The 27,104-nt window shown below is 46.8% G+C and overlaps 1 non-coding gene across 1 annotated transcript; it reads left to right on the forward strand.

Annotated features, from left to right (window-relative positions):
- Positions 1-3,332: 3,332 nt before the first annotated feature.
- Positions 3,333-3,470, forward strand: LOC119928989. Its single transcript, XR_005451133.1, has one exon. It is a non-coding gene; the product is annotated as a small nucleolar RNA SNORA7 (small nucleolar RNA).
- Positions 3,471-27,104: the final 23,634 nt, after the last annotated feature.

Genomic DNA, 27,104 nt, shown 5'->3' on the forward strand with positions numbered 1-27,104 from the left:
GGAGACAGACACTAATATAAATGAATAAATTATAGATATGTACATACTGAGTTTTAGATGTCTGCCCGCCATCTAAAAGTCAGTATGTCCAAGACTGAACTCCTTATCTCCCCTCCCAAATCCTGTCCTCTCCCTGACTTTCCCATCACTGTAGACGGCACTCCATCCTTCCCGTCTCACAAGCCCGCAGCCTTTGTGTGATCCTTGACTCTGCTCTCTCAGTCACCCCACACATCCAATCCGTCACCAAAACCTGCCGGTCTCGCCTCCAAAACATCGGCAAGATCCGCCCTTTCCTCTCCATCCAAACCACTACCCTGCTGGTTCAATCTCTCTTCCTATCCCCTCCTCAAAAATCTCCAGTGGTTGCCTGTCAACCTACAAATCAAGCAAACAACTCCTTACTCTCAGCTTCAAGGCTCTCCATCACCCCACCCCCTCCTACCTCACTTCTCTTCTCTCCTTCTACAGCCCAACCCACACCCTCCGCTCCTCTGCCGCTAACATCCTCACTGTGCCTCGTTCTCATCTGTCCCACCATCCACCCCTGGCCCACGTCTTTTCCCTGGCCTGGAATGCCCTCCCTCCATACATCTGCCAAGCTAGCTCTCTTTCTCCCTTCAAAGCCCTACTGAGAGCTCACCTCCTCCAAGAGGCCTTCCCAGACTGAGCCCCCTTTTTCCTCTCCTCTGCCCCATCCCCCACCTCTGCCCTACCTCCTTCCCCTTCCCACAGCACTTGTATATATTTGTACAGATTTATTACTCTATTTTACGTGTACATATTTACTATTCTATTTATTTTGTTAATGATGTGCATATAGCTTAAATTCTATTTATTCTGACGATTTTGACAACTGTCTATATGTTCTGTTTTGTTGTCTGTCTCCCCTTTCTAGACTGTGAGCCCATTGTTGGGTAGGGACCATGTCTCTATGTTGCCAACTTGTACTTCCTAAGTGCTTAGTACAGTGCTCTGCACACAGTAAGCACACAATAAAGTGCTGTGGGGCTGGGAGGAAGGATGAATAAAGGGAGAAATTCAGGGCAATGAAAAGGGGAGTGGAAGAAGAGGAAAGGGGGGCTTAAGGAAGGCCTCTTGAACCTTTAAATGTTCCAAGTGTCTAAACTGGACACTAGACTGTGAGCCCACTTCTAGACTGTGAGCCCACTGTTGGGTAGGGACCATCTCTATATGTTGCCAACTTGTACTTCCCGAGCACTTAGTACAGTGCTCTGCACACAGTAAGTGCTTAATAAATATGATTGATTGATTGATTGATCTAAAGAGTGTCTAAACCAGCAGTTAGTGCTTGACACGTAGTAACTGCTTAACAAATTCCATAATTATTACAGAGGGAAGCAGGCAAATTTGATTTCAGAAATTATTTGAGCTCCAACAACCTTCTGAAATGGCTTCACCTTATGTGGTGCTTCTTAATAATAACATTCAACTGTAACAGAGAAGATGCCCCGAATCATCTGATCTGAATGTTGGATGTTTCAATGTGTTCAGTACTGGAAAAAATAGCAAATCCATTCCCAACTCTCTCCAGTGATACTTGGGTGGTGGAAAGATGAGGACAACCTCTGGGTTGAAATGCTGAGGGGAAAGTCCTTGGGGACCACCCAAAGCAGTAAGTTTCAGAAATCACTGACCCGTGAGCAGGTCTGCTCACTGGAAGCAAACTAACCCATAAAATGATTAGAAGGGTATTTCTAAAGCACTTGGGTAAGTGCTGGGTCATGCACAAGAAAATCAGATTGGATACCGTCCCTGCCCGATACTGGGACTCACAGTTTACCTTATCTCCATTTTAATAATGATCATGTTTTTTAAGTGCTTACTGTGTGTCAAGCACTGTTCTAAATGGTGGGGTAGATAATAATAATAATAATAATAATAATGATAATTATGGCATTTGTTAAGCACTTATGTGCCAGGCAATGTTCTAAGCGCTGAGGTAGATTGGAAAATCAAGTTGGACAGTCCCTGTCCTACCTAGGGCTCACAGTCTCAATCCCCATTTTGCAGATAAGGTAACCGAGGCACAGAGAAGTGAAGTGAGTTGCCCAAGGTCACACAGCGGACATGTGGCAGAGCCAGGATTAGAACCTAGGTCCTCTGACTCCTAAGCCTGTGCACTATCCACTATGCAATGCACTTTACAGGTGAGCCAACAGAGATGCAGAAGTGATTCCCCCAAGGTTACATAGCAGGCTAGTGGCCGAGGCAGGATTAGGATCTGTGTCTCCTGATCCCCCTTGGTCCCCGTGCTCTTTCCACCAGGCCATGCTTCCTCTCTAAACTGATGCAAGCCAATGTCTTAGGCAAAAGGTATGGAAAACCACTTCGTAACACTGATAATGTATTGGTGAGGGCAGCCAAGAAGCTCCCCAAAGCTGCCTTGGTCCCAGCCTTCTCCTCTGCAGGAATGGTCCGGTAATCTCCGCCTCCAGGGCCGTCCATCTGCCACTTAGCCTCCCCACCCCCAACCCCAGACCATTCCCCATTCAACCTCCATGTCAACCTCTGATGATATCAGACATCAACCTGAGTCTGATGTCAGGAGTGCAGATTGAGGGTGGTGGCTGACAGTGATGGAAGCATGGTGGGGGCCCCCGTGGCTTCAGGAAACTCCTCCGACAGCTCAGTGCACATACTTAGCTCCTCTAATGCCAACCTTCTCATTGTACCTCACCTCCAAGAGGCCTTTCCTGACTAAGCTCTTCTTTCCTCTTCTCCCACTGTCTCCAGCGTTGCCCTGACTGGCTCCCTTTATTCATCCCCCCTCCCAGCCCCATGGCACTTTTGTTCACATCTGTAATTTATTCATTTATATCAATGTCTGACTCCCCCTCTAGACTTTAAACTCACTGTGGGCGAGCAATGTGGTCTGTTTATTGTTATATTGTACTCTTCCAAGCTCTTAGTGCAGTGTTCCACACACAGTAAGTTCTCAATAAGTACGATTGACTAACTGAGGAAACAAATCCCAGTAGCCCACTGGGCCAGCCCTGCGAAGGGGGAAAAAACACCACTCCCTTCCCCAAAAAGGGAGCCTTTGACCACTTGTAGTTTGCCCAAGATCTTTTTTGGACGCAGATCAGACTTGGGAGTCACCTTCAACCCTCCTGGCTCTCTAATGTAGACAATGACCCAATCTCAGTTCAAGAACAGTGTTCCTTTGTAGGAGTTTAACATTTATCTGTAACTGTGGTAGGCTCTGTATAGAATTAACGTAATGCAGTCCCTGTCCTCTTAAGAGTTGGCCCACCAAAGTAGTAGCGGTGGTAGTAGTTGTAATAGTAATAGTAGTAGTAGTAGTAGTAATCCTCTCAGGGTCGCACCTGGAGAGTTTCCAGTACTCTACCAGTCTCGACTACAGGAGGGAGAGTCAAGCAGAGGCATATCCATTCAATTCCTAGCTTGGACAGTGGCTAGCGAGTGGAAGGCAATCTGCTGCAAGTCAAAACTCACCCGTGCTGGGCAGCAGCGGCCTGGGAGAGAGTCGAGGGTGGAGACTCAAGTTCACTGTGCGGAAGGCGGCAGTGGTAAACCACTTCTTGAGTTTTACCATGAAAACTCTATGGCTACACTACCAGAATGATTGCAGGTGGAGGTCGGGTGTTCTGGGAGAGATGTGTCCACGGTGTCGCTTAGGGTCAGAGACGACTCGACGGTAGTAATAGCAGTAGCAGTAGTAGTAGCAGCTTTTATGTATTTAGTGTTTACTGTGGGCAAAGCACTGCAATAAGTGCAGTATATCTATATATACATGAGGTAGAGAAGCAGCGTGGCTCAGTGGAAAGAGCACGGGCTTGGGAGACAGAGGTCATGGGTTCTAATCCCAGCTCTGCAACATGTCTGCTGTGTGACCTCATTTAACTTCTCTGAGCCTCAGAGAACCTCATCTGTAAAATGGGGATTAAGATTGTGAGCCCCACGAGGGACAACCTGATCACCTTGTATCCCCCCAGTGCTTAGAACAGTGCTTTGCACATAGTAAGTGCTTAACAAATGCCATCGTTATTATTATTATTATTATAGATCCAAGTCCCTGGCCTTAAGGGGCTCACAATCTAAGAACGAAGGAGGGGAGCTATTGGCAACAGACACATTAGAGAAGGCAAACAAATGTACAAAAGATAAAGGTGAGGGGCAAATTCAAAAGAGCAGCAGGATTCCCAGTTCAGTCTGTCAGTCAATTATTTATTGAGCACTTATTGTGTGCAGAGCACTATACTAAGTGCTTGGGCAAGGACAATATAACAACATAACAGACACATTCCCTGCCCACAACAAGCTTAGAGTCTAGAGGGGCTCCAGATGGACCAGCAGTTGCAGGAATCATAGCTGCAGTCACTCTGGTGACCGTCTCAATGTTCTAAAAACTGGGGAGGTCACCAGCTGTTGATGGTCCAGTGCTATTTATCTTAGCACAGCACTTAGTACAGTGCTCTGCACACAGTAAGCGCTCAGTAAATATGATTGAATGAATGAATGCTATTTGCGGGGCTGAAGCAGGGAACCCTGGGAACCCCGCTTTCTGTGGAAAAGGGAAGCAACTTTCTCGCCCATCTGGCCCCAAGATTGGGAGCTGGGATAATAATGATGATGATGATGATGATGATGATAATAATAATAATAATAATAATAGTATTAAGCGCTTACTATGTGCCAAACACTGTTCAAAGCACTGGGGTAGATACAAGGTAATCAGGTTGTCCCACGTGGGGCTCACACTCAATCCCCAGTTTACAAATGAGGCAACTAAGGCACAGAGAAGCAGCGTGGCTCAGTGGAAAGAGCACGGGCTTTTGAGTCAGAGGTCAGGGGTTCAAATCCTGGCTCTGCCAATTGTCAGCTGTGTGACTTTGGGCAAGTCACTTCACTTCTCTGGGCCTCAGTTCCCTCATCTGTAAAATGGGGATTAAGACTGTGAGCCCCACAGGGGACAACCTGATCACTTTGTAACTCCCCAGTGCTTAGAACAGTGCTTTGCACATAGTAAACGCTTAAAAAATAACATCATTATTATTAAGGGACTTGCCCACACAACTGACAAGTGGCAGAGCCGGAATTAGAATCCACAACCTCTGATTTCCAAGCCTGGGCTCTTTCCACTGAGCCACGCTGCTTCTGAAAGCAGCTGAACTGCTGTAACGGCTCACATGCCTGCAGACAGTCAAGGGTTCGGCCAGGGTCACTTCTGTTTCTCAGTGAGAACAGAGCATTGCACTCAGTGGGTACCCAACAAATACTATTTCGGCTACCAAATAGCACAGAACACAGGCTCATCTCTGGAGGATTCACAGTTTAGTTGATTTCCTTTTCAGCTACCGACTGTCTAGTGCTGCTCCCGACCTGGCCTGACATAAGGCAGGCAGGCAGAAGGTGGACTCGCCTTCCCTCCTCTTTCAAGGGCTTTTCTCTCTTAAAAACTCAGAACAGGGGTTGTGGGAAAGAAAAGTCATTTCTCCAGCAATGAAGTGAATCCATACCAGGGCATCATACAGGAGTGGGTTGATGAACAACTTTCTCTACCCCAATACCATGATGGTCTCCAACTTGCAATTTGGTCAAGTAGGTAACATTTATAAGCAAGGAATATGTCACTTCTTTATGCTGTATTTTCCATGGTTCTACTTCAGTGCACTGCATCTGTAATAATAATCGTTAATAGTATTATAAGTATAATAATGGTGCTTATCATTTCACCCTCCCCCCCCTCTAATATGTCAGCCCTCACACTGCACAGGGTCCAGGTAGCTCATCTTGTAAGCTCGTTGTGGGCAGGGGGAATGTGTCTGTTTATTGCTGCATTGTCCTCTCCCAAGTACTTAGTACAGTGCCCTGCACATAGTAAGTGCTCAATAAATATGATTGAATGAATGATGAATGGTCCTGAAAGAATTTATCAATCCATGGTGTTTATTGAGCACCTAGTGTGTGCAGATCATCTTATTAAATGTTTAAGAGAGTAGAATACAAATAGAATTGAGAAGCAGTGTGGTTCAGTGGAAAGAGCACGGGTTTTGGAGTCAGAGGTCATGGGTTCAAATCCCGACCACCACTTGTCAGCTGTATGACTGGGCAAGTCACTTAAGTTCTCTGTACCTCAGTTACCTCATCTATAAAATGGGGATTAAGACTGTGAGGCCCCTGTGGGACAACCTGATCACCTTGTAACCTCCCCAGCGCTTAGTACAGTGCTTTGCACATAGTAAGCGCTTAATAAAATTATTATTATTATTTGGTACATACATTCCCTGCCCATAAGGAGTTTACAGTCTAGTGGAGGAGAGGGATGTAAAAATATATAAAGGATATGTACATAAGGGCAGTAGGGCTGGGATGGGGGAAATATCAGCATGGCCTAGTGGCAAGAGCACAGGTTTGTGAGTCAGAGGATGTGGGTTCTAATCCCAGCTCCTCCACTTGTCTGCTGTGTGACCTTGGGCAAGACACTTAACTTTCCGTTGTCTCAGTTACCTCATCTGTAAAATGGAGATTAAGACTGCGAGCCCCACGTGGGACAACCCAATTGCTTTGTATCTACCCCCAGTGCTTAGAACTGTGCTTGGCACATAATAAGCACTTATCAAGTGCCATTATTATTATTATTTTTTTATTATTATTATAATCAATGCATAGTCAATGCAGAATGGAGGGCGGAAGAGAGGGCTTAGTGGGTGAGATGTGATGTGGATGAGTTGTGATTTGAATAAGGCTTTGAAGGCAGGGAGAGTGATGGTCGTTGGGTGTGAAGAGAGAGGGAGTTCAAGCCAGAGGGAGGGTGTGGGTATGGATGTGGGTGTCGACATGGGTGTGGACAATTACGTGAATGTGGGTTTGGATGTGGGTGTGGACATGGGAGAGCCTGCCGTCTGCTTTCCCCAGTGGCCCTTGTGAGCTAATCTCGCTCCCCACTGTGGCCCTCCATTCGCCACCTCTTCTTCTCTTATGCTGCCCAGTCGTCTCCGACCCTTAGCCATGCCAGGTACACATCTCTCCCAGACTGCCCCAACTCCACCTGTATTCCTTCTGGTAGTGGATCCAGAGAGTTTTCTTGGTAAAAATATGAAATTGGTTTACCATTGCCTCCTTCCACGCAGTCAACTTGAGTCACCGCCCTCGACTCTCTCCCATGCCGCTGCTGCCCAGCACGGGTGAGTTTTGACTTGTAGCAGATTGCCTTCCACTAGCTAGCCACTGCCCAAGCTAGGAATGGAACGGGTAGGCTTCTGCGTGGCTCTCCTTACCACAGCCGAGACTAGTAGAGCACTGAAAACTCTCCAGGTGCCATCCTGAGGGGGCCCATTCCCCAGGACTTGGCCCAATACGCTGGAAGTTCTTGGAATGGGGAAACATGGACTACATGGTTTTGTAGAAAAATGATCTGGGCAGCAGAGTGAAATACAGACTGGAGTGGGTAGAGAGACAGAAGGTAGGGAGGTCAGCAAGGAGGCTGATGCAGTAATCCAGGTGGAATAGGATAAATGCTTGGATGAACAGTTGGATGAAGAGCAAAGGGCAGATTTTAGTGATGTTGTGAAGCTGCTGTGAGCCTCAGCTCTTGTGCATATACATTTATTCAATTTGTACACACAGAGGTTTATTTTCATTGCTCTGTCTGTACATACTTTTGATTATGTCTGTCTTCCCCATTAGGGTTTAAACTTCTTGTGGGCAGGGAGGAATGTGTGACTTGCTTTTTGCACTTTCCAAGAACTTAGTAAAGTGCATTACAAATAATGGTATTCATTGGAAGGCAAGGCAGGCCCCAAAGTGGTATAAGTTATAATTTCCTTTAATCAATCGATCAGTGGTATTTATTGAGAATTTTACTGTATGCAGAGGACTGTTCAAAGTGCTTGGGGGAGGACAATACAAATGGTAGAGTTAGATTAATTTGATATGATCTCAGGAGGTCTTTGTGGTGTGCAAGGTGCCAGTCTGTATAATTCATAGCAGGGAGGGAGTTCCAGGTAAGAGGGAGGGTCTAAGGAAGGTGATAAAGGTCAGTGAAGCAAAAGTGAGGGAAAGTAAACAGGTTGGTATTAGAGGAGTGAAGTGTGTGGGCTGGGTCATAGTGGGAGAGGAGTGAGGATAAGTCAGGGGGAAAGCTGCCTGAGTTCCTTGAATCTGGTGGTGAGGAGTTTCTGTTTGATGGAGAGATAGATGGGCAACCATTGGAGGTTTTGGAGGAGAGTGGACATGTGTACAAGATGACATTACTAAAATGAGTTGGGCAGCAGAGAGAAGGATGGTGGTGTTGTCTACAATGATGGGAAAGTCAGGGGGAGAAGTGTGTTAGGGAAGGTGAGAAGTTAAGGTAAACTTTTAACTCATCACTAACTCCATGTTCCAAATTTATTCTTAGAACTTGTCTTAGAACTAGGGAAGCAGCTTGGCTCAGTGGAAAGAGCCCGGGCTTTGGAGTCGGAGGTCACGGGTTCATATCCCGGCTCCACCAGTTGTCAGCTGTGTGACTTTGGGCAAGTCACTTCACTTCTCTGGGCCTCAGTTACCTCATCTGTAAAAAGGGGATTAAGACTGTGAGCCCCACGTGGGACAACCTGATCACCTTGTAACCTCCCCAACGCTTAGAACAGTGCTTTGCACATAGTAAGCACTTAATAAATGCCATAAAAAAAGTCCCCAGCCTTTCCCAACTTCATCTCTGCAGCTTTGGGAAGACTCCTCTCATTCCACCTGGCTTATTCATTTTCCACCCTCCCCCACACTAAACTCACTCTGAAGTGGGCAATAAGGGTGGCTGAGATGGGACAAATGAGGTAAGAGAAGGAATGGGGGTTTGGAGAGAGACGCTAAAAGGATGGTGGAAGGAGGATTAAGGGGTTGGGGGAAAGGAGGAAGGGCAGGGTGAGTAAAGAAAACACAACTTCCTTATGGATCACTGACTGCCACACATTATGCCCACTGACAACAAAAGCTAGTGAGTTCAAGTACCACCCTGCTGCAACACACTATTCAATTAATCAATGGTATTTTATTTATTTTAATGGTGTGTGTTAAGACGATCAAGTTGGACACAGCCCCGTCCCACAAAGGACTAACAGTCTTTATCCCCATTTTACAGATAATGTAACTGAGTCACAGAGAAGTTAAGTGACTCACCCAAAGTCACACAGCAGGTAAGTAGCAGACCCGGGATTAGAAGTTAGGTCCTCTGACTCCGAGGCCCGTGCTCCTTCCACTTGACCATGATGCCTCTTATTTATTTATTTATTGAGCACTTATTGTGTGTAGAGCATTGCACTAAGTGCGTGGGAGAGTACAGTACAAAAAAGTTTACCACTGATTGATTAATTGATAGACTCTACTGCCCCTTTCTTCTCCATCAAACAGAGGAGAGATTACGAGAGAGCCATCTCCAGATCGGTCCAGTCATGGTAGAGCTGGGTGAGATGCTGGACAGGAATGTGATGTCTTTGGGAAATTTCAGAAATAACAATTTAAAAAGCAAGCATTGCCTAAATCTTAGAAACATTTCTGATTATGAGCACCATTTGACTGTGGGAGAAGGCTCAGTTCAATTTAATCATCCTCATGGGAGTCTTTCACCATAAACAGTAGAAGCTTCCAAACCGGTGTCCCTCGGTTACATGGGTTATTTCTTGATTGATCCCAGTTCAAGGGAACAGTGATTTTTTCGAAGTTTTAGCTTTAGTTTTAGTAGTTATTCTGAGCCCACAAAGTCAAATCCAGTTTCAAAATAATTTGGATTTTCAAGTATTCAAGGACCCATGGTTTAGCCCTTTCCCCCTAAAAATTTTCAGTTTACAGACAACACTTTCAAATCAAGTCCTGCGGTTTAAGATGGCAGGCTGTGTAATTGGGAATTCGGAGCAGGGAAGGAAGGAAGGAGGAAGGTGGGGGGGGAGGGAGAAGGATGGAGAGAATCCAGGAGAGGGAGAGAGATGGAGAAAGTCCAGGGGAGAGATGGAGAGGGAGGGGGAGAGAATCAATAGTATTTGTTGTATGCCTTCACTTTGCTGGGGAGGGAAAGAGGGAGAGGGAGAGAGAAAGAGGGAAATAATCTAAGGGTGGTGCGGGGAGAAAGATAGGGTGAGAGAGTCCATGGGGGTGGGTGGGGAGGGGAAGGACAAATCCAGGGGAGGGAGAGGAGGGGAAGAGGGGAGCGAAGAGCCAATCAATCATATTTATTGAGTGTTTACTATGTGCAGAGCCCTGTACTAAGCTTTTGGGAGAGTACAGTATAACAAAGTTAGGTAGATCCGTTCTCTGCCCTTAATGAGCTTACAGTCCAGAGGAGTAGATAGATATCAACAAAAATAAAGTACCTAAGCGTTGTGGGGCTGAGGGAGAGTGAATAAAGGGTGCAAATCCAAGTGCAAGGGCAACACAGAAAGGCGTAGAAGAAGAGGAAATGAGGGTTAGTCGAGGAAGGCTGCTTGGAGGAGATGTGCTTTTAGTAAGGATTTGAAGGTGGATAGAGTTATCGTCTGATGAATATGAAGAGTGGCGCGTCCCAGGCCAAAGGCAAGATGTGGGAGAAGGGTTGGTGGCGAGACAGGTGAGATGGAGGTACAGTGAGTAGGTGGGCATCAGAGGAGAGAAGTGGTGTGTGGGCTGTCCAGGGGAGGAAGAGGAGGGGGAAATGGGAACAAAAGGAGGGGAAAAGGGGTAGGGGAAAGTCCAGGGGAGGAAGAGGAGAGAGAGAGAGAGGGAGGGGGGAAGAGCCAGAGGAGGAAGAGGAGGGAGGGGGAGGGAAGAGTCCAGCAGAGGAAGAGGGAGAGGGGAGGGAAGAGTCCAGGGGAGGAAGAGATGGGAAGAGTGCAGAGGAGGAAGGGGAGGGAGAGAGGAAGGAAGAATCCAGAGGAGAAAGAGGAGAGAGAGAGAGAGAGGAGGAAGGACTTCAGAGGAGGAAGAGGAGGGAGGGGGAGGGAAGAGTCCAGGAGAGGAAGAGGAGGGAAAGAGGTGAGGGAAGAGTCCAGAGGAGGAAGAGGAGGGAGAGAGGTGAGGGAAGAGTCCAGAGGAGGAAGAGGGAGAGGGCAGAGAAGAGTCCAGGGGCAGAAGAGAGGAGGGAAGAGTCCAGCGGATGAGGGGGAGGGAGAGGGGAAGGAAGAATCCAGGGGAGGAAGAGGAAAGGGAAAGAAGAGGAAAGAGTGCCGAGGAGGGAGAGGAGAGGGAGAGGAGATGGAAGAGTCCAGAGGAGGAAGAGGAGAGGGAGAGGGGAAGGAAGAGTCCAGAGGAGGAATAGGAGGGAGAGAGGCAAGGGAAGAGTCCGGGGGCGGGGGGGGGGGGGGGGGGGGGGGGGGGAGAGGGAGAGGGGAAGGAAGAGTCCAGGGGAAGAAGAGAGGAGGGAAGAGTCCAGGGGATGAAGGAGGGGAGGGAGAGAGGAAGGAAGAATCCAGGGAAGGAAGAGGAGAGGGAGAGAGGAGGAAAGAGTGCAGAGGAGGAAGAGGACAGGGAGAGGAGAGGGACGAGCCCAGGGGAAGAAGAGAGAGAGGAGGGAAGAGGGAAGAGTCCAGAGGAGAAAGAGGAGGAAGAGAGGCAAGGGAAGAGTCCAGGGGAGGAAGAAGGAGAGGGGAGGGAAGAGTCCAGGGAAAGAAGAGAGTAGGAAGGAGTCCGGGCGAGGAAGGGGACGGAGAGAGGAAGGAAGAACCCAGGGAAGGAAGAGGAGAGGGAGAGAGGAGGGAAGAGTGCAGAGGAGGAATTGGACAGGGAGAGGAGAGGGAAGAGTCCAGGGGAAGAAGAGAGGAGGGAAGAGTCCAGGGGAAGAAGGGAGCCCGCTTGTCCCGCCCCGCCGGCCTCCCGTCCCTCCGAGCAGTGGGAGCCGCGGGCCGCCGGCCGCCCGCCGCCCGCGGGGGGAGCCTCGGGAGCCTGGAGGCGGCCCCGCCGCGCCCCCTGGTGGACACCGGCCGCAGGGGCCGCGCCCCCCGGTGGACGCGGCGCGCAGGTGCCGCGGTCCCGGCCGCCCCCCCCCCTCCCCCGGCCGCCCCCACGTGCCCGGAGAGCGGCCCACCGGGGAGGGAGCGGCCCACCGGGGAGGGAGCGGCCCACCGGGCAACTGAGCTCCTTCCACCAGAAGCCCAGTTCGCCGGGCCGGGCCAAGCTGCCGATGGGCTCACGGAGGGGGCCAAATCCTGGCCGGCCAAACCTGGGTCACCGTGGCTTACGGCTGCAAGGAAAGGCAGACGTTTGGCTCGTGGCTCCCTCTCACGTTCCCTTCTGGTTCACGTTCCCCCGCCCCTCTAGACTGTGAGCTCCTTGTGGGCAGGGACCGCCACTCTTTATTGGTGCATTCTACTTTCCCAGGCGCTTAATACAGTGCTCTGCACACAGTAAGCACTTAAGCAGCGTGGCTCAGAGGAAAGAGCACGGGCTTGGGAGTCAGAGGTTACGGGTTCTAGTACCGGCGCCGCCACGCTAGGTGGGGTGAATACCAAATACTTTAAGGGGTACAAGTTCAAGTTTCAGAGTGGTGCAGAAGGGAGAGGGAGTAGGGGAAATGAGGGCTTAATTGGGGAAGGTCCCTCAGAGGTGATGTGATAATAATAATAATGATGATGGTGCTTATTAAGCGCTTACTATGTGCCAAGCACTGTTCTAAGCACTGGGGAGGTTACAAGGTGATCAGGTTGTCCCCCGTGGGGCTCACAGTCTTCATCCCCATTTTACAGATGAGGGAGCTGAGGCCCAGAAAATAATAATAATAATAATGATGGTATTTGCTAAGCGTTTGCTATGTGCAAAGCACTGTTCTAAGCTCTGGGGAGGTTTACTCTATTTTATTTGTACATATTTATTCTATTTATCTTATTTTGTTAATATGTTGTTTTTTTTTTGTTCTCTGTCTCCCCCTTCTAGACTGTGAGCCCACTGTTGGGTAGGGACTGTCTCTATATGTTGCCAACTTGTACTTCCCAAGCACTTAGTACAGTGCTCTGCACACAGTAAGCACTCAATAAATACGATTGAATGAATGAATGTGATTTTAATAAGGTTTTGAAGGTGGGGAGAGGGATGGTCTGTCTCCCTTCAAGGCCCTACTGAGAGCTCACCTCCTCCAGGAGGCCTTCCCAGACTGAGCCCCTTCCTTCCTCTCCCCCTCGCCTCCCTCTCCATCCCCCGCATCTTACCTCCTTCCCTTCCCCACAGCACCTGTATATATGTATATATGTTTGTACATATTTATTACTCTATTCATTTATTTTACTTGTACATATTTATACTATTTATTTTATTTTGTTAGTATGTTTGGTTTTGTTCTCTGTCTCCCCCTTCTAGACTGTGAGCCCGCTGTTGGGTAGGGACTGTCACTATATGTTGCCAACTTGTACTTCCCAAGCGCTTAGTACAGTGCTCTGCACACAGTAAGCGCTCAATAAATACGATTGATGATTGATTGATTGATTGATTGCTATGAAAGCAGGGAGAATTCCAAGCCAGAAACAAAACATGGATGAGGGGATGGGGGCGAGATAGACAAGATGGACGTCCACTGTGTAGGTTGGTATTAGAGGAGTGCAGTGTTTGTGGGCTGGGCTGTAGAAGGAAATAAGTGAGGTAAGATAGGATTCACCTCTCAAGGTCATACCTGGAGAGTTTCCAGTCCTCTACCAGTCTCGCCTATGGGAGGGAGAGTCAAGCAGAGGCATACCCATTTCATTCCTAGCTTGGCCAGTGGCTGGTGTGAGTGGAAGGCAATTTGCTAAAACTCACCCGTGCTGGGCAGCAGCGGCATGGGAGGAAGTCGAGGGTGAAGACTCAGGTCTACAGCATGGAAGGAGACAATGGTAAACATCTTTTGTATTTTTACCAAGAAAACTCTATAGATACACTATCAGAACGATTGCAGATGGAGGTGGGGTGTTCCGGGAGAGATGGACACATGGCGTCGCTTTGGGTCAGACACAACTCGACAGCAGAAGAAAACAAGAACAAGGTAGGATTGGGCAAGGTGATCGAGTGTTTTACAGGCAATGGTAAGGAGTTTCTCTTTGATGTGGACATAAGGGCTGAGGGGGGTATTTGGGAGACTATGATATGGGGAGAAAAAAAATTAACGGGGAAAAGTTGATTTGCCTCAAATTCCTTTTTGAATGGAGGAAGGCTTCCCTTGTTGGATTTGGTGGGGCTACAGTGTTCTCTGAAGACACCAGACAATGACATCAGGTAACATAGAAGCAGCGTGGTCTAGTGGAAAGAGCAGGGGCCTGGGACTCAAAGAACGCGGCTTCTAATCCCAGCTCTGCCACATCTGCTGCGTGACTTTGGACAAGTCACTTCACTTCTCTGGGCCTCAGCTCTGTAAAATGAGGCTTAAGACTGTAAGCCCCATGTTGGACAGGGACTGTGTCCAACCCGATTTGCTTGTATTTTCCCCAGCACTTAGAACAGTGCTCGGCACATAGCAATTGCTTAACAAATACCACAATTATTGTTATTATTATTATTAGCATAGACAGATCCCTCACTCTGTACATCTCCATGTCGACACTGGTGTCCATCGTGCCGGGTGTTGGGTTCACCATTGGCAGCCTCTAGACTCTTGGGACTTCTCCTGAGGTCCCTCTGAGGTAGCCTGGTGCTGGAGGAGGGTTTTCCCTCAGAAAACAGTAGCATCATGACCTAGTTCAGAGAGCTTGGACCTGAGAGTCCGAGGGCTGGGGTTCTAATTTTGGCTCTGACAGTTGCCTGCTGTGTGACCTTGGGTGAGTCACTTAACTTCTCTGTGAAACAGTTTCCTCATCTATAAAATGGGGATTCTCTCTCCTTCGAGCCTGAAGGGGGGATGGGGACTGTGACCAACATGATTAACTTGTACCTATCCCAGTGCTTAATACAGTTCTTGACACATAGTAAGCTCTAAACAAACATAATAATAATAATTTTAAAATAATAACAATAATACTAAAATGGGGATTAAATACTCGTTCTCCCTCCTACTTTGACTGTGAGCCCCTTGTGGGATAGGAACTGCATCCGATCTTCAGATACTGTATCTGCCCCAGTGGTTGGTAGAGTGGATGGCACATTGTAAGAGCTTAAGAAATACCACTATTATTAAAACATATATGTTACGTGATCATTCGCTTCTTTGGCTTTGGGTTGGAGAATAATAATAATAATAATCATGGTATTTTTTAAGCGCTTACTATGTGCCAGGCACTGTTCTAAGTGCTTGGGTAGATGCAAGATAATTGGATTCGACACAGTCCCTGTCCAACACAGGGCTTACATTCTTAATCCCCATTTTACAGATGAGGGAACTGACGCACAGAGAAGTGAAGTGACTTGCCCACCCGGCAAAATTATTCAACAACAAGGCTTCTCTCTGTGACCTTTTCCATTAGTCGTTTTCCTCTGGGCCCTTGAGCCCGGTTGCATTTTAATGAATTGTGATGAATGTTTTCACTCCCAGTCACCTACTAGATAAATGATGGGGGAGAGAGCAGCCATCTGTCAGGTCCACCCTGGGGCATAAGAGGAACCAGTTAGAGAAGGCCTTTCAGCACTGATGCTTGGTGGGAGAAATGAAAAGCCACAACTGTCCCAAGTTGCTTTTATTTTTGCTGGCAAAAGGGCAGAGCTGGAGTTAGAAGCCAGGTCCTCTGACTCCCAGTCCCTGCTTTCCACTTTGCATTAGGCCATGCTACTTCTCAAATCACAGCCCTGTTTCTGCTGCTTCATCCCCTGCTCTGGCTTCCTCTGGTCTCCTACCACCCTGTTCTAATCCTCAGCTCCCCATGGCCCTCCCATCAGTCAATCAGTCCTATTTATTGAACACTTACTGTGTGCAGAGCACTGTACTAAGCTCTTGAGAGAGTACCACACTACAATATATCTGACACATTTTCCCTCTGCTCCCCCTTTATCTCTTCCACCAGAGTTCTTGGGGGATATGAGTGAGAGGGTGGGGGCCAGCAGAGAAGCAGCGTGGCTTAATGGATAAAACATGGGTCTGGGAGTCTGAATGAACCAGGTTCTAATCCTGACTCCAGCACAAGTCTGCTGTGTGACCTTAGGAAGGTCTCTTAATTTCTCTGGGCCTCAGTTACCTCATCAGCAAAATGGGGATTGAGACTGTGAGCCCCGTGTGAGACAGGGACTGGGTCCAACCCAATTTGCTTGAATCTACCCCAGTGCCTGGCATATAGTAAGCACTTAACAAATACAATAATAATAATAATACTAATTAGAATGAAAAACCAACACTTCCTCCAAGACAATCTACACCAGGAGTCTGATTTGAATGAAAAACCAACACTTCCTCCAAGACAACCTGCCCCACCTGATTCCTTCAGCTCTCCCTCTCCCATGAACACAGCCAAAGTTTGATGGAGGGTTGGGGCAAGCTCTTCAATCAATGGTATTTAGTGCACAGACCATTGCACCGAGTGCTGAGGAGACAATAGAGTTGGTGGGCATGATCTCTGGCCACAAGGAACTTACATTCTATGGAGACAGACAGACTCAAAGCTAAAGCAATCCCTCCTGTGGTGGGCTCTGAGGCTTGGGAAGGAGGGAAGAGGTAAAGAGTGAGTAACTTGGCATAACAAGGGGAAGAGGGACCATATTATTGCCACAGCGATCATTAAGAGATTTCTAAAATTCTTCAGAGAGGCTGGGATCAATGCAATAATCAACACCCATTAGTTCAGAGTGACAGTGATTTGAACCATCCATTCTTTGGGTCTGGGAGCTTGGGAATTTATGCGTTCAACAGTTTCACAGTCTGGGCCACCCCCAACAAATTGACCTCCACTGGCTTGAGGCCCCCATCATGATTTGGATTGGGTAGGCCCAAACTCAATCGGAGATGGTCTAGCTGATCTCTCTTCCACTCATAGTCCTCCACTGGGCAGTTCCTTCCCAGGGAAGGTCCTTGCAAGAACTCAAACAGGGCAGTTTACCTCTTGTTCACATTGCATTGTATCTCTGGAATATAAGCTCTTAGAGGTCAGGCATCGTGTCTACTGACTCTGTGGTATTGTAACCTCTCCCAACTGTCTAGTACAGTGCTCTACACATAGCAAGTGCTCGATAAATTCATTCATTCATTCAATCGTATTTATTAAGCATTTACTGTGTGCAGAGCACTGTACTAAGTGCTTGGGAAGTACAAGTTGGCAACATATAGAGACAGTCCCTACCCAACAGTGGGCTCAAAGTCTAGAAGAGGGAGACAGAGAACAAAACAAAATATAATAACAAAATAAAATAAATAGAATAAATATGTACAAGTAAAATAAATAAATAGAGTAATAAATACATACAAACATCATTATCATCATCAATTGTATTTATTGAGCACTTACTGTGTGCAGAGCACTGTACTAAGCTCTTGGGAAGTACAAACTGGCAACATATAGAGACAGTCCCTACCCAACAGTGGGCTCACAGTCTAAAAGAGGGAGACAGAGAACAAAACCAAACATACTAACAAAATAAAATAAATAGAATAGATATGTACAAGTAAAATAAATAAATAAATAAATAGAGTAATAAATATGTACAAACATATATACATATATACAGGTGCTGTGGGGAAGGGAAGGAGGTAAAATGGGGGGATGGAGAGGGGGACGAGGGGGAGAGGAAGGAAGGGGCTCAGTCTGGGAAGGCCTCTTGAAGGAGGTGAGCTCTCAGTAGGGCCTTGAAGGGAGGAAGAGAGCTAGCTTGGCAGATGGGCAGGGGGAGGACATTCCAGGCCCGGGGGATGACATGGGCCGGGGGTCGATGGTGGGACAGGCGAGAACGAGGTACGGTGAGGAGATTAGCAGCAGAGGAGTGGAGGGTGCGGGCTGGGTTGTAGAAGGAGAGAAGGGAGGTGAGGTAGGAGGGGGCGAGGTGATGGCATCACTACATGACTGCCAGAGCAGTAGGAGGAGACCAGGGGAACACCAGCCCTTGGAAAAATGCTACAATCAGACTGCCACTTCCATCATTAGGTGGGGCCCAAGGGAGATTTTTCCAGGGGAGATGCTTGGAGGGACGTGGGAAACCAGAAGAACAGAGAATAGGTGCAGTAAGTCAGCCGAAGGACGGACATTGGCTTGGGTGGGAAAACAATAGGAGAACCAGCTTTCATAGACAAGTAGCATGGGCTTGGGAATCAGAGGACATGGGTTTTAATTCCAGCTTCACCACTTCTCTGCTCTTTCATCTTGGGGAGGTCACTTCATTTCTCTGTGCCTCAGTTACCTCATCTGTAAAATGGCAATTAAGACTGTGAGCCCTATGTGGGACAGCGACTGTATCCAACCTGACTACCTTGTATCTACCCCAGTGTTTAGAAAAGTATCTGGCACATAGTAAGCATTTAATAAATACCATTATGATTATTATTTTTAGTGTTATTATCTCAAACAAACTGGAGACTTTGGAGGGTTGCAGAGAAAGGCACTGAGGTAGAAACCAAACTACCCTGGCTGAAAAGGTGGGGGGCAGATGGAGGCTGCTCCTCACCCGCTGTGGATGGGAGAGATACTTTACCCCAGACCCTCCCCAAGTCCACCACGAAAATACAAAGTTGCCCCCCCCCAAAAAAAAGTTACAGTAGACTGTAAGCTCCTTGTGGGCAGGGATCACATCTACCAACACTGCTGTATTGTATTCTCCCAAAGACCTTGTACAGTGCTCAGCACACAGTAAGCGCTCAATAAATACCATTGCTTGATTGTTGGTAACCTTGTCCTGCAATTTGCTGGTGAGAACGGTCCATAGGTGACATAGTTCAAGAACTGGGATGTGTCTTTTGGAGTAGATCCAGTTCTTCAGGCTGTGGACATGGCCACAACTTTGTAGATCTTCAATAGTTAGGACTGAAGTATCATTACCACTACTGACTGTAACACTAGTAGCGGGAGACACAACAGAAGCAAAAGAAGCTGATTCCATATTCTGCCTGCCAAAACTCGTGCTGTCCTCCTTGATCTGATTTTTCTACCTCTTCGTCTATCCAAACATCATTGGCTCGTAGACCGTGACCTGTCACTGTAATCCTTGGAAATGAATCTGCAGGATTCAATTTACAATGGGCTAGAATACTCTCTTTACAGCAAGCAGCACAACACAACTTTCCTGCCCTACTTCTGCTGTTATAGGGTTATGGAAAATAAACTTGGGAGATGGTAAGATAATTATAGTATTTGTTGAGCACTTACCATGTTTCAGGCACTGTACTAAGCATTGGGGTGGATACAAGCAAATCGGGTTGGACACAGTCCGTAACCCACACAGGACTCACTGTCGCAATCCTCATTTTGCAGATGAGGTAACTGGTGCACGGAGAAGTGAAGGTCACACAGCAGAATAGTGGCTGAGTCAAGATTAGACCTATCACCTTCTGACTCCCAGGAGCGTGGTCTATTCACTATGCCATCCTGCTTCACAGATTCCTCTAGATAATAAACTCACTGTGGGCAGAGAATGCATCTACAAAGTCCACTGTATTGTTCTATTCCAAGTCCTTAATAAATTGCTCTGCGCACAGTAAGAGCTCAATAAATGTGATTAATTGACTTTAAATTTGTTTTTTACTGTTTCCTGCAATGGGCATTGCTTTATGGCCATTGATAAAACTCCAAGCCATTCTCCTTGATAATGGGTAGAGGACACCCTTACTGCCATTAATTGCAGGACCTGCTAATCGGCCTATTGGTGGGACAACACAGACTTTTTATTGGCCTTAGGGATAATCCCTTATCCTATCAACCCTGTTGTTGCTGCATATCCCAGGTGACTGTCACTGCACCAGGAATGAAAAGTTCTCAATCTCTGAGATCCCCAAAATGTGCAGACATCAGAACTGGAATGGAATTCACACAAGCTGTTCAAACCCCTGAAAACTCACTGAAACTCAAGGGCTTAGTACAGTGCTTTGCACACAGAAAGTCCTCAATGAATGCTATTGATGTTGAAGTGCAATTAAGCAATTCAGATTTCTCCATAGCTTCAGATCCAAAGAGGAAAATATGGCTTTAGGGGAAAGAGTACAGTACTGGGAGTCAGAGGATCCAGGTCTTTGTCCCAACTATGCCACTGGCCTCCTATAAATCTGGGCCTCAGTTTCCCTCAGTTGTAAGGGTAAAATAGATGATGAACTCCAGGTGGGTGAGGGACTATGTCCCATCTCCTAATCCTTTAAGCAGCATGGCCTAGTGGAAAGATCAAAGGCTTGGGAGTCAGAGGACCTGGGTTCTAATACCATCTCTGTCACTTGTCTGCTCTGTGACCTTGGACAAATCCCTTAACTTCTCTGTGTCTCAGTGACCTCTGAGGGGATTAAGACTGTGAGCCCTATATGGGACAGGGACTGTGTTCGACCCAATTATCTTGTATCTACCCCAGCACTTAGTACAGTGTCTGGCACATAATAAGCACTTAACAAATACCACAACTATTTACCCTGGCACTTAAGCCATAGTAAGGGCTTAATGAATCTCATAATAGTTATATTATCTCCTATAAAAAGAAGGGCTTAGTGATTCTGAATCAGAGGCTGTTTATTCTTTCCAGCATATCTTAAAAAGCCAGTTAACGGATGAACTGTGAGACACACTCAAGTGAGCATATATCTTATAATGCTTCAAAATATAACCAACTCAAATCTCCAGGCCTTAGTGCATCCTTAGTACATTCACCCCAGTTCAAGGATTTATATTCTGGCATAACTGTGCTCAATCAATTGTCCTTACTGAGCACCACTGGAGGTAGAGTACTATACTAAGAGACTGGAAGAGGACAATGGGAGATGACTTTATCCCCATCAAAAAATAGCAGTTCACCATTTTCTTTGCAACTCTGCTGATCGTCACGTTGTTTATCTCTTGTTATGAATGGGTTGTTCTGCTGCTTTCTACTTGGACCATCTTATATTCATCTCAATGATTCATTTCTCCATGACTCTGCAGCCTTCCCTTTCATTGTGTAGAACCTACCTACCCCAGGCTGAAGTATAAAGTGATGTATGGATATTTCCCTGGTAAGAAATATCAGTTTTACAAGATGCTTTCCTGACAAACCGCTTCCATTCTAAGATTCCAGGGACCACAGTTACTGTGAGGGATTTTCTGGTTTGAGATGAGGGAAACCAAATTGGGGGTTGAGCAAGAAGCCTTTAGGCGACTCTGACCAGACCCATGGCCTAGTAGATAGAGCATGGGCCTGGGAGTCAGAAGGACCTGGGTTCTAATCCCAGTTCATTCGGTCATATTTATTGAGCGCTTACTTTGTGCAGAGCACTGTACTAAGCACTTGGGAAATACAAGTCGGCAACATATAGAGATGGTCCCTACCCAGCAACGGGCTCACAGTCTAGATGGGGGAGACAGACAACAAAACAAAACATGTAGACAGGTGTCAAAATCGTCAGAACAAATAGAATTATAGCTATATGCACATCATTAACAAAATCAATAAAATAGTAAATATGTACAAGTAAAATAAATAGAGTAATAAATGTGTACAAATATATACAAGTGCTGTGGGCAGGGGAAGGAGGTAGGGCAGGGAGATGGGGAGGAGGAGAGGAAAAAGGGGGCTCAGTCTGGGAAGGCCTTCTGGAGGAGGTGAGCTCTCAGTAGGGCTTTGAAGGGAGGAAGAGAGCTAGCTTGGTGGATGTGTGGAGGGAGGGCATTCCAGGACAGGGAAAGGACATGGGCCGGGGGTCGATGGCTGGACAGGCGAGAATGAGGCACAGTGAGGAGGTTAGCGGCAGAGGAGCGGAGGGTGTGGGTTGGGCTGTAGAAGGAGAGAAGGGAAGTGAGGTAGTAGGGGGTGGGGTGATGGAGAGCCTTGAAGCCCAGGGTGAGGAGTTTTTGCTTGATTCGTAGTTTGACAGGCAGCCACTAGAGATTTTTGAGGAGGGGAGTGACATGCCCAAAAGTGACATCCTTAAAAATCTCCAGTGGCTACCAATCAGCCTATGCATCAGGCAAAAACTCCTCACCCTCGGCTTCAAGGCTCTCCATCACCTTGCCCCCTCCTACCTCACCTCCCTTCTCTCCTTCTACAGCCCAGCCTGCACCCTCTGCTCCTCTGCCACTAATCTCCTCACCGTGCCTTGTTCTCGCCTGTCCCGCCGTCGACCCCTGGCCCACGTCCTCCCCCTGGCCTGGAATGCCCTCCCTCCACACATCCGCCAAGCTAGCCCTCTTCCTCCCTTCAAGGCCCTAGTGAGAGCTCACCTCCTCCAGGAGGCCTTCCCAGTCTGAGCCCCCTCCTTCCTTTCCCCCTCCTCCCCTTTCCCATCCCCCCCACCTTACCTCCTTCCCCTCCCCACAGCACCTGTATATATGTATATATGTTTGTACATATTATTACTCTATTTATTTATTTTATTTATACATGTTTATTCTAATTATTTCATTTTGTTAATATGTTTGGTTTTGTTCTCTGTCTCCCCCTTCTAGACTATGAGCCCACTGTTGGGTAGGGACCATCTCTATATGTGGCCAACTTGTACTTCCCAAGCACTTAGTACACTGTTCTGCACACAGTAAGTGCTCAATAAATACAATTGAATGAATGAATGAATGCCCAGAGTGTTTCTGTACAAAGCTAATCCAGGCAGCAGAGTGAAGTATAGACTGAAGCGGGGAGAAACAGGAAGATGGAAGATCAGAGAAGAGGCTGATGCCGTAATCTAGTCGGGATAGGATGAGAGATTGAACCAGCAACGTAGCAGTTTGGATAGAGAGGAAAGGGCGGATCTTGGCAATGTTGTGGAGATGAGACTGGCAGGTTTTGGTGATGGATTGGATGTGTAGGGTGAACGAGAGAGCGCAGTTGAGGATGACACCAAGGTTGGGGGCTTGTGAGACAGGAAGGATGGTAGTGTCGTCTACAGTGATAGGAAAGTCATGGAGAGGGTAAGGTTTGGGAGGGAAGATAAGGAGTTCAATCTTGGACATACTGAGTTTTAGATGGTGGGAAGACATCTAGATGGAGATGTCCTGAAGGCAGGAGGAGATACGAGCCTGGAGGGAGGGAGAGAGAGCAAGGGCAGAGATGTAGATTTGGGTGTCATCAGCGTAGAGATGATAGTTGAAGCTGTGGAGCAAATGAGTTCACCAAGGGAGTTTGTGTAGATAGAGAGCAGAAGGGGACCAAGAACTGACCCTTGAGGAACCCCTACAGTAAGGGGATGGGAGGGAGAGGAGGAGCCCACAAAAGAGACTGAAAATGAACGGCCGGAGAGATGAGGAGAACCAGGAGAGGACGGAGTCTGTGAAGCCAAGGTTGGACAGTGTCTTGAGGAGAAGGGGGTGATTCACAGTGTCAAAGGCATCTGAGAGGTCGAGGAGGATTAGGGTAGATTAGGGGCCATTGGATTTGGCTCACACCAGTTCACACCACTTGTCTGCTGTGTGTCCTTGGTGAGTCACTTTTACTTCTCCGGGCCTTAGTTACCTCATCTGTAAAATGGGGACTGAAACCATGAGCCCCACGTGAGAAAGGGATTGTATCTAACTTGATTTGCTTGTTTCCTCTCCAGAGCTTAGAACAGTGCTAGACACATAATAAGCACCTAGCAAATACCATTATTATTATTATTAACGATCAGGGTCATGGCAGGCTATCAGCTGGGGAGTGGTAACCTTTCATTTATTCATTGATTTATTCAGTCATATTTATTGAGCATTTACTGTGTTCAAACTACTGTACTAAGCGTTTGGGAGAGTATAGTATAACAATAAACAGACAAAATCCCTGCCCACAAAGAGCTTACAGTCTAGAGGGGGAGACAGACATTAATATGAATAAAGGAATTACAAATATGTACATACATTCTGTGGGCCCGGGATGGAGGAATTAATAAAGGGAGAAAGTCAGGGTGCTGCACAAAGAGAGTGGGAGAAGAGGAAATGTGGGCTTAATCAGGGAGGGCCTATTGGAGGAGATGTACTTTCAGTAAGGCTTCAAAGAGGGGGAGAGTGAAAAAAAGTAAAAAAAAAAAAGCCTGGGACCTGGGACCAGAGAGATCCAGGGAAATGGGATGCAAGGAATGTGGGGGTGTCATCCAAGGACATGGCAAGATCCAGAACACTAGGAACCCAGTGGAGCAGGGAACTTACCAGTTCTTTTCCAAATTTCAAGCCAATTAATCAATCAATCGTAATTAACAGTTATTGTCCCTGTAAGGAGCTGATTCTTCTGATTCATTGGGAGAAATCCTTGATAATTAACTTAAAGCCATGATTCCTTTCCTTTCCATGCACCTCTCAACCTAAGTGCACACTCCCACCCCCGAGGCATGATACAGAACTGATTTCCCCTCCTTGAAAGAGGGGCAGCTTAGATTCATTCGAGTCTCCTGGAATTCTCTATTGAAAATGATGCTGATCTACACTGGACATCAATAAATAAAGAACACAAGAAGGTAGGAGTCCACAGCAAGAAGGGGGTGCTTAAAGTTGCCAAGTGCTTAGTACAGTGCCTTGCACACTAAGTGCTCAGTAAATACGATTGAATGAATGAATAAAGGAACTGTGTGTCAGGGATGAATCAACAGACATTCCTACCTTCCCCTTCTCCAGCTTTATGGACCAACTGTCCATCAATTTAGCCAAACCCTTCTGGGCTCTAATAAGGAGTTTGGCTCTTATCTGTAATGTTATTACAATTATAATTACACACTGAGAAGCAGCATGTTCTAGTGGATGGAGCACATGCCTGGAAGTCTGTTGTTGCAGACTTGTACTTCCCAAGCGCTTAGTACAGTGCTCTGCACACAGTAAACGCTCAATAAATATGACAATGAATGAATGAATGAAAAGTCAGAAGGATCTGGGTGACAATCCCGACTCCTCCAGTCGTCTGCCTTTGTGACCTCTGGTAAGTCACTTCACTTCTCTGTGTCTCAGCTCCTTCATCTGTGAAACGGGGATTAAGACTGTGAGCCCCATGTGGGACATAGACTGTATCCAACCGGAGTAGCTTTGTATAATGCCTGTACAGTGCCTAGCACATAGTAAGCACTTAACAAATATCATAAAACAAAAGTAATTGAAGGGGGACCATTTTCTGATCCTTCCATTTAAGTGATGGAGTAGTAGTATTGCCTAGTGGATAGAGCAGGGGCTTGGGAGTCAGAAGGACCTGAGCTCTAATCCTGCCTTCATTTGTCTGCTGTGTGACCTTGGGTAAGTCACTTCACTTCTCTGTGCCTCATCTGTAAAATGGAGGTTGAGACTGTGGGCCCCATGAGAGACTGTGTCCAAACCAATTAGCTTGTATCCTCCCCAGCGCTTAGTGCAATGCCTGGCACTTAGTAAGTGCTTAATACATACCATATTCATTCATTCATTCAATCATATTTACTGAGCACTTACTGTGTGCAGAGAACTGTACTAAGCGCTTGGGAAGTACAAGTTGGCAACAACATAACAAAGTGATGAATAAAGAGAACCCTTCCCAGTTTATAAATGGAGTAGGGGAGTACTGATTAGAAGAATTGTCAGTTCCACAAGGTAGTGCACAGATCCCACATTTTCTAAGGAAGCACTGCTGTCATACAGTTCTCTCTGGAGGGTTCCATAGTGATTAACCTTTCAGGCAACAGACCTCATCAACGTTTTATTAACCCATCTTCTTAATGGAACCCCTTGTTTTCCAATCGTGCTTATTTTGCCACTTCTGCTCTTTCCCTTGCTGGTTGTTCTTTCAGTGTTCTGCATTTTATACCAAGTAGCTTTCTCTAAATGGAAAAGGGTGCCTCAGCTCTTCTGCTTTGCTGGAACATTTGCTGAGAGCTTTGGGTCAGCCTGACTACTGAGACACCAGCAATGAACACACCTGCACTAGGAAGGCTTGAGATTGAGTAAGGAAGCCTACAGCTGCCTCTACCTCTGCACAGAATAAGAGCTGTAGCAACACTATTGATTGAACTGATGATAATTATATTCAACATCTTCCAGTGAAAAAAAGGTTGGCTTCATTGAGTTGTTGAACTCTTTATGGGAGTGAGGGGAATGGGAAACACCACAGAGTGAATTTCAGAGGCCTCCAGGTAAGTTGTTTGGAAAGAGATGAACTAAAGGATGTTAATGTGGGAAAAATGGGAAACGTGGGATTAGAAGTCCCTGTTCCTGAGTCACTTATGCAAACGTGACTAGTTGAAGTGTCTACCCTGACTTTGCTTCTGTACCTATTTTCAGATGTGCCCATTCATCAACTTGTAAGCCACCTAGTGACCTCTAAGGACCACGCTTCTCGTGGTGAAGGACCAATAGTTTTATTTCTTCACAAAGCTCCTGTATACTGTAATCTCCTCCCTGTAGCCCCCTTATGGGCAGAGGTCATTCATTCATTCATTCATTCAATCATAATTATTGAGAGCTTACTGTGTGCAGAGCACTGTACTAAGCACTTGGGAAGTACAAGTTGACAACATATAGAGACGGTCCTTGCCCAACAGCGGGCTCACAGTCTAGAAGGCGGAGATCACACCTACCAACTCGATTGGTAGGTCACTTAATTTGTACTTCCCAAGCTGTTAGTACAGTGCTCTGCACATAGTAAGCGCTCAATAAATACGATTGATGGTGACTGTACTCTACTATATTGTACTCTAGTGTACTGTACTTTCCCAAACCCTTAATACAGTGCTCTGCACAAAGTAAGGAATCAATAAATGCCATGGATTGATTGCATTCATAATCTCACTTCCTTTGCATTTTGTCCAACTTGGCTAGTGGCTTACCCATGACATTTTTTAAACCTTACTTTGCTACCCGGACATAGTCACTTAATTTCCTTCTCCCCTTTATAGCAATAATAATAACAATTGTGGTATTTGTTAAGTGCTCACTAGGTGCCAGGCACTGTATTAAGCCCCGGGGTGGGTACATGCAAACTACACTGGACACAGTCCCTGTCCCACATGGGGCTCCCAGTCTCAATCCCTATTTTGCAGATGAGGTAAATGAGGCACAGAGAAGTGAAATGACTTGCTCAAGGCCACACAGCAGCATGGACCTGAGTATTTTGAAAGGATTAGATGTCTTTGCATCATGAGGCCCTGGTTGAATAAGGACTATGTATCTATCCCAGAGGTCTAGCACAGTGCTTGGCATATAGTATGAACTTAAACACCACAATTA

The sequence above is a fragment of the Tachyglossus aculeatus genome, chromosome 5 (genome assembly GCF_015852505.1).
Source record: "Tachyglossus aculeatus isolate mTacAcu1 chromosome 5, mTacAcu1.pri, whole genome shotgun sequence".
NCBI classification, from domain to species: Eukaryota; Metazoa; Chordata; class Mammalia; order Monotremata; family Tachyglossidae; genus Tachyglossus; species Tachyglossus aculeatus.